The sequence below is a fragment of the Balearica regulorum genome, chromosome 11 (assembly GCF_011004875.1).
Source record: "Balearica regulorum gibbericeps isolate bBalReg1 chromosome 11, bBalReg1.pri, whole genome shotgun sequence".
In the NCBI taxonomy this organism is placed as follows: Eukaryota; Metazoa; Chordata; class Aves; order Gruiformes; family Gruidae; genus Balearica; species Balearica regulorum.
This window is the reverse complement of record NC_046194.1, coordinates 18,268,523-18,277,366: the sequence shown is the minus strand read 5'-3', so window position 1 is coordinate 18,277,366 and position 8,844 is coordinate 18,268,523.

The following is an 8,844-nucleotide window of genomic DNA, read 5'->3' as shown; positions in this document are numbered from 1 at the left end:
TAAAGGAAAACTAGTTCAAAAGGTCTGAGGCTTTGGAAATACATTGAGAGTAATGAAAACCTATCAGAAAAGATATCACTACAGATAGGTTCTTGTTAGTATTTCTCTTAAAGAAAACAACAATTTGACTGCAGTGCTATAAACCTTTTGTAATTTGTTATTGTAAAGATGTGGTTATGACCATGATTAACTTCAGGCAAAGCCATCTACTTAGCTTACAGTCTAGGTTAAGTCCTGTAGTTCTAATACTTACACTTGTTGTTCTGCAAAAATAAAAAAAAGATATATCTTTTACAGTGAGTCTTAAAAGTAATTGTATCCTTAGACTTGTTTCCATACTTCTGGCATCTGGTGAGGTTACTATGGCCTTGACTCCTTCATGAGAATAAATGACTTTTCCAGTCCCTCACTGGTAATGCCTGGGCCAATTCCCAGGGGTTTGGCATTTCTCTCAGAAATCTTCAGGGTATCTGTATAGCGTAAAACCAAGAAATGGAGTAATGTCTAAACAACAAAACTGTACTGAAAAGGCAGACTGTTTTTCAGGGAATTACTACAAAACTATTATTTAAGTATTTCAGGGATGTTTTTTTAATATGAACAGAGATGGCCTCAAGAAATGTGCTATGGAAACAAATTGCTTTAGACACACAACTGACTGAAATTTGAAAACACACCTCTCAAGTAAATAGTCTAAATCTCTCAGTCTCTTCTGTAATGTATGCGCATACTATTTTTCTTTTTTCATTTGTATTCCCTATTTCCTTAAGAAAAAAAAATCAAATGTAAACAGCTTGAGCATTACAGGCAATATTTGTACGAGCCAGACAGAATTTGGATGCCTAAAAATGCCAAGATGATAACTGTACATGTTTCACTACCTGAGAAATAGCTTTACTGCAGAAATTCACATCAATCTAAACTCATTTCACATCAGCCCAGAGCAAGATCACTTATTTAAGGATTATGGCATAATGTGATACAGTAAGAGGTTTGTACCTTAACACCGCAATGTGAACATGAATCTTATCAATCCTTGTCATACCGCATTATTAATACATTCATTAGTAATTATTTTCACAAAGGACATTGCTCTGTTAAAGTTTTGCTATTTGTCCAAATGAAGCAGATTGTTTTCAGAGGTCACAAGGTGTTTTTACAGTGACCTACTTACAAGTTTTGACGTCTAAATCGAAAACTTTGATAAAACAAACCCAAAAAACTCCAGCACCAATACCTAGAAGAACTAGAAGATAAGAAAACATAATGGAAAATAAAAGCAATAAGGACAGTTAGGCTCATAAAATGTTTATTTTCTAAGCAAGCTAGTTCTTTGTTTTCTGTTGAGTTTAACTGACTTAAAGTTCAGTTTGAATAAAATTCTGAATCAGCCAGTGGAACTATAAGCCAAAGTACGGGCGTACTGCAGAGCCAACACAATGCCTCTGGTGACCCAACAGCATTAAACCTAATTGCATTACTTCAAAGTACTTTTGATTGCAGATAGAATTGTACAACAGCGGTACCTGAGCTACAGAGAGTAATTAAACTTTGAAGAAAATTTCAAACAGTATCTTTGTCAACACAAAGTGGACGTAGACAAATGTTCGTATTTGCAGTATTCCCTCGTTCATTTGAAACGGAATTAACAAAATTGTTTCTAAAATTTATTGGGTAGTCTGTATGAAAACAGAGAAAAAATTGAGTTTACTGACTTCATATAGATGTAGCCTCGCTAAGCTTTCCTGCCTGCTTTTTCGTGGAAGGACTGGTAGCCACTACATTATGGACCTTAACTGACCACAGAACAATTTCATACTTTGAGTATCTTTGTCTTAGTCTTGTATTTTACTCTCAGATAAATTGAATTAAAAAAAGACCTGAAATTTTACAGAGATGCAAAGAACCTTGAGTGAGGTAAAGAAATGCCCCTTGCAATCTGATTTCTATGCTTCATTGAATTATAATCAATGGATATAGAAAATCATCTGACCGTGTAGAAGTGCACATATGCACGTGCACAATGTAGTTTCTGTAGTGCTATGTCCCTGCATGATTATATTTTTTTCAGCTCATGTAATTTATGCTATGGATAAGTAAAGAACCAAGCCAGTTAGCTTGAAAAGTACAAGCTATATAGTGTACATGGTGATAATTTACATACTGTTCTCCCAAGCCCAGTACTGCACAGCATGCTGGAATCATAGTTGTATATATTACTACATAGGGTTGATTTAAACTGCTGTTCTTTATTAAAAATGTCATTTAAAAAAATAAGCACAAGTCAACCCAGGAATCTGAGGTGTCTGGAAATGGTGGTTTTGGCTGCAGCTCATTTGAAAAGGCACATTTCCTTAACGAAGGGCAGTACTTGGAGGGATAAAAGGCAACTTCCAACCACTGCATGTGTCTGGCTAAGGGAAGTCCAATAGGTGGATTTGGGGGGATTTTCTGCAAAGTGAGATTTCAACATCCTTCTGCTTGGGGGTTTTGGCGGTTTTGTTTTGGGGATTTGGTGAAACATGAACATTTTGTAGCTTGGACAAATTTAAAATTGGACCATTTCCAAATGTTTCAAATTGTTTCATGCAAAGATGATCTTTTAACATCCTTCTGGGGGAGGAGTTGGTAACATTTTCAAGATTAATGTACCTTCTACTAAAATTTCTAGTACAATTAAATAAAAAATTATTTTTAAAGTACTATTCCAAATCTTTAAATATATATTTTGGAATAATGTGGAGAATTTTAATTACATTGCAGAAAACTTCATGAAATTCAACCAGGACAAATGCAAACTCCTGCATCTGCAAAGGAATAACCTCTAGCAATGAAAACCGCTGGGGACCACCTGCCTGGGGAGCAGCTCTGCAGAAAAGGACCTGAAAATCTTGGTAGACATGAACCAGCAGATGGAGATGGAGAGGGGCTCTTCACAGTGGTGCATGGTGGAAGGGCAAGGGACAATGTGCATAAATGGAAACAAGAGGTTTTCAGTGGCTATAAGCAAAACCTTTTCAACCATGAGGACAGTCAAGCAGCCCCCCTCCTTGGAGGGCTTCATGACCAGACTGGATAAAGCCCTGGGCAACTTGATCTGACCTCACGGCTGAGCCTGCAGGAGGTTGGATTAGATTGCCTCCTGAGATCCTTTCCAGCTTGGATTATTCTATGAGTCTATGATTCAAAAATATAAGAAATCATATAAAACTGAAAGATCATACTAAAAGTATGATCTCTTTGAAACTTTCTTTACACAGTCGTGCTAAAGATTCCGACCAGTTCAAAGCTGTTTGAGTCAGATAAATACAAACTGGATCTTTGCAAACAGTTCTTTGACACAAACTGTTTAGTCAATAATGGGTCATGAGTCACAGAGGTTCATATGGCAAACCGTGTTTGTTGATATATTCCCTAAGAAATTAATGTAATTTCTTATTTCCTACTAATCTCATTGACTCATTAATCGGTCCATTACTATCAGGTTAATGAATATAGTGAAAAAAACTGTGAAATCCAGAGCTGGAATTTCAGAGGTGCAGCAGAGAAAGAAAATCATATGCAGAAAAATGACAAAACAATGTCTTAACTAGGAACATTTTCTTATTAATATGACAATAGAAAATTGAATAGCTGATAAGTAACAGATGCCTGAAAGCTGTGTTTTTCCCTTGAATTGCATCCAATGTTCTTGCTACCATTGGAAGAAGAGATGCAGTCATTTGATGGGAATAGGAAAGCCTTGCATTTGCCTGCTGGTCCACAGAAAATAAAATCTGATTCTGTCTTCCAAAAGAGTATGACACCCATTCTCTTTCTCCACAGCACTTACTATTACAGCACATTCTTCGTTTCCTTTCATTGCAAGCAGGTGATATCATTCTCATTCCATTTTAGTGAAGGTAGTGGAAAAGTCCGAAGGGAAGTTAGAGATAACTAGAGGTTTCATCATAGTACAGAAATAGGAAAAGTTGAAAAAACATGATGAGCTTTTTCAATTTCAGCAATGAAATCTTAGGCAAGACAAACTTTCCTATAACTCGCAAATCCATTGCAGATCAATGCAATAAAATACCTTCTCATTAAAATTAAAAGCATCAAATAATGGTGGCAATACTGAAGCCAATAATATGTGGCCTGTGGAAAAGTTAGCATTCAAGCATGTAAAAACCCAGTCTTCTTTTGATGTCTTGGTATATTGCTAGCTGAAACTACTTCTAAGTTCACTTGCACGTGGTGTCAAATCAGGGACAAACACAGAGTGTTTACTTTCTTTCACAACTCACTGAGCAGGCGAGCAAAGATAAATGCCAAATTTAGAGGAAAATGGTAAACATGCAACTAGTGATTTATTTTAGTTCTGTTTGAACTGATTAATGCAAGAAATAATTATCTAGAGCTGGGACTTTGGACTTAGCAAGCATGTGGCATACAACCATGTACATGGTTGTCTATTCATAATTCCTTCATGTTGGAATATTAGTGCTGGCACACAGGTACTATGTAAGTCTGTGATATAATAAGTAGACAAAGTTCAAGACAATGCTTGCTTATTCCCTGCATGCTTCCACATGTTATCTTCATGGGAGAAAAGAGGCAGAGAGGAATGAAGAGGAATGCTATAGTTAACAAATGTGTCCCTTTGAACTGATCACCTTGGTCATTCATTTTCCCCACATCCCGTTGATGATGTCTGAAAATTATTATTTATGGAGCGAAGTCAAAATGATCATCCAAATCTTAGCAGGGCAAACTTTTCTGTATTTCTTAAATGCTTTATATTGCTGCTTAAGTAGAAGGTTAAAATTATATTCTTCATGTGTCAAAAGCAGGTGTACTTAATCAAGTATATTCCAACTTTGGATTCACTCAGAATCAAAGTACCAGAAGGAGAAGCAGCAGCAGAAGAGAGACCAGTGGACAACGTGCCACCAAACTACTTTCCAGGTTGGGATCTAGAATGAAGAATCAGGACTGACAGTTTCAGAAAAAGCTTCTTTGCTCCTAACAGTCTGCAGACCCCAAGGTTTGGTCTCTGATCAGAAGGAAATACACACTGAAGTAGAGTGAAATGTATTGTCAAACCAGTAACTGCTCTGCTGCTTACCAAACCAAGTTCCAATTGCGTTGCTCCAGGCATTGCTCCCAGCACAGTTTTTAACAAACAAAGCCCCTTCTTCACAGGCTTTGTGTGGAAGAGCTTACTTAGTCTTTCTGCCTTCCATTCTTCACCAGCAGGTGCCTGAACATACACAGAACCAACAAGTTAAGATGAATGTGACTGTTCCAACACCGTGACCAGAAGACTTCCAGGCCAGCAGGGTTTGGAAATGGAACCTCGATCTATGGTTGGCTCTTGCCTGTGTTGGAAAGTGGGTAAGAAAGGCAAACAGCAAACAACTCTTACTGAAACAACCCTGCTTTCTGCTAGCTGAAATCAAGCAAATCTTTCCCAGTGTGTTCCTCCACATCCACTGTTCTTAATTAAATCTGGTACAGTTTATAGCTCAGGATGATGAAGCGACACTGAGTTTAGCTATGAAGACCTCCCCCCAAAATTGTAAGATCTGTTTGACAATCACTATCTGAGAATGTTTCTCCTTTCACTTGCCAAGCTGAATAGAAACAGCTGGTACTAGATAATCTTTAGGATTCTTACTTGCCTGAACTGTATTTACCAAATAGAAATCATCTGGAAAATGTGGAAGCAGGCCTTCTTTGTACCCTTTTTCTTCCATGTGAGAATTTAGGAAACGTACCCAGAAACAAAACAGGAACAATCGCCAAACAATGACTGATTTAAAAAAAAAAAACAAATCAGGAATTTAGAGCAAGTAATTCTTTCATGACATGATATAAAAGTCAAGGAATAAAGGACATTTTATTCCAAGCAGTCATTCTTAAATGTCTATGTAAGAAAAGTAAAACACTCAGAGCAGATAATAAAGTTGTGCCTTGTCACACAAATTCATGGAGTGGGTTAATACAGAGGAAACAAGCTGTTGGACATTTTATCTCTTCTGCTTTTGTACGTTCCCAGCTCTCCTAATTGGTGTCTGTAGTATTTATTTAGAAAACCAAGAATAAATACATTTTTATAAGATTAACAGTAATTTTTTTCTAACGATGTACTTGCTGGATAATACATTACACCCTTGAAAACCTTGTCTTTGCTGTTAAGCTAAATAACTTCCTACTGCTGTCCAGCTGTTACCATAGCACCCAACGCAGGCATTTTCTTTAATGTAGTTGGCACAAAACATTCAGATTGCTTCTTTATTCAGGCAGGAGGCACCAGTAGGTGACTGAAGACTGCAGTGTGACATATCATGCCTTTGCAGTCATCATCATTTTTCCTTCTTTACAAAATTTTATTTTATCCCAATATTTAAGAAGGTAAATGTCAACCTCTGGAAATAACAGAAGGAAAGAAAAAGCTGTCCAAGCTTTTAACAAGGGTCTCTGACTCATTTATAGCAATCTTAGGATGCCTGTGACACTTTTTATGGCACACGAAAGCCTCATGAAAAGATGGAGAATAAACCTTAAAGGCTGTTTTATAGAACTAAAATATAGATCTTACTTTTTAACCTAGGAATTCCTCACAATTCAGCTAACACCAGGTAGTACTAAGAAAGCTGTCCACCACATAAGCAAGCATAAGACAAAATTAAACATGATTGTATAGCCTAGGAATGAAGACTAGTCTGTGTCAATAACATATTAATCTGAAGAGGAATTGGTACATACTTATTTTCAAAATATTTTGCTTTGCCTGTATTAACGTATTAAAATGTATGAGTGTCTATGTTTTAGAGATTATATATCATGCATCTTTATTAAGTAGAGCAGATTTTTTATAAATCCTATCACAAAATGCTTTCTATAGTGCTATAGAAATATTGTGGTATCAGACTTTTCTCAGAGTAGACACCGGTTGCAGCAAGGAAAATTCCAGTTTGACTCAAGGAGAAAACGCTTCGATGCTCAATCACCTCCTTGGAAGTATTTACAACTCTGTGAGAAACCTACTGAAGTTTTTAGGCCCTGCTTCAAGCAGGGCTTTGGAGCAGGTAGCCACCAGAAGTCCCTTCCAGCGTAAAAGTATTCTAGGATTCTGTGACTGTAAAAGTCATAAAAAATGTAAATGGCTGATATAAATATATATACATGTAAATTCAATATCTAATAGGAAATGTGTAATAGCTAAACTATCCACACGAGAATTTCTAAAATATATCTAAAATACATTTTAGCCAAGTGCTAAATAACTTCATTTAGGTCTTTTATAAAGATCTGTATCTGTTTCTTCCCCCTCCCATATCTATCTTAAACTGTATCAGTAAAGTTAATGGAAAAATGGCAAGCAATTTGAGTCTAGAACAAATATATCTCTAAAACCCAAGTACATTTCATTTGTAGTGTTATACTTTTACATATGCTTATCATTCTTTTTTTGTTATGCTGTAGTTCTAAATATGAAATGGGAAATATTTAGTCTTTCTTTTGATGACAATTTCTGAGAAAAGACTTCATTTGGACTTATAAGAAAACTGTTTCACTTCCTATGCTTATTTAGTATTTTTAATTGTTTATACTAAAAACCTGAAAAGAATGTTTTGGAACAGAGAATTGCAATGTGTTGGAAAGTGTAAATAATTCTGAACTACAAATCAATACATTTACATATGAAAAAAATGTAATATTTTAGGATATTACTTTGCAAACCTTTATATAAGAGTAAAATTTTACTCATGTCTAGTCTGCGCAAGCCTTGGCAGGTAAAATTACTCACCAGCATAAATGTTCACAAGAATAGGCTCTAAATGGATTGTAAATAACTTACAAAATATCTACCACACAAAAGAATTGCAGCATATCAGCGCCCACAGCTGATGCGTTCCATTTACTGTAAAAGCTGTACCATTCATCACAGTTTCGCTATCCCATTTAGTTAGTACAAATGAAATGAATAGAAGACATAGAAAATGTAGTAATGCTGACTTGGTAAAATTGTTTGACAGTAGTTGACTGTACTTTAATCCTAGGCCTAATTATTCCATAATTATTTAAGTATTTAATAAGCTATTTAATTAATAGCCCAACCCTTACAATAACAAAATACTCCTTTACTGAGTCACTGTTGAATGGTGGATCTACAACATTCACAGGTTTTCTAAAATTCCTTTCAGTGACATTCACTTTGTGAAGCTTTAGAAAACATGAAACCACTTAAAACTCTCATCCTTTAAAAGCTGAATCACACTTCAATGATATTTTAAGGACATATATTCTAAGATTCAGATATCTGAATATATTTGTAGGTTTCAAGTCGCAAGCGAGTGCCTGTGAGAGAAATGTACTGAACACAGTTCTGAGACCCACCGAAAGCCACAGGAACCAGGCAGCTGACCTGCTTTTGCAAAGTCTTTTTATGGTCCCAACTGCATCTTTAACAGCTTTGAAAATCTGTTCTCATGTCATTAATTAATGTGGTCAGGAACTAAACTGTGAATGTTATAGAATATTACTTCTTTATTAGAGCTACGTGGCACTCTGCTGCTGTCACAGATCCAGACCACAGGCATTTGCTACAAAATGTCACTGACTTTGAAACAGTAAAAATTGGCGGTGCACTGTATTGGCATGCTATGAAGTCAATATTTAAAAAAAAAAAACCACACGGGATCTTTAAAAAGAACGTCATAGCTCTGGCCAAGAGAGAAGGAAGACAGTATTTTTGGTGAAATGGCTCTCAGTGATAGTCGAGGGATCTATGCATTTGCAGAAGCAGTTAGTATTTTGCAACATGCAACACTGAATGTTTGTCTCTTTTTACAACTA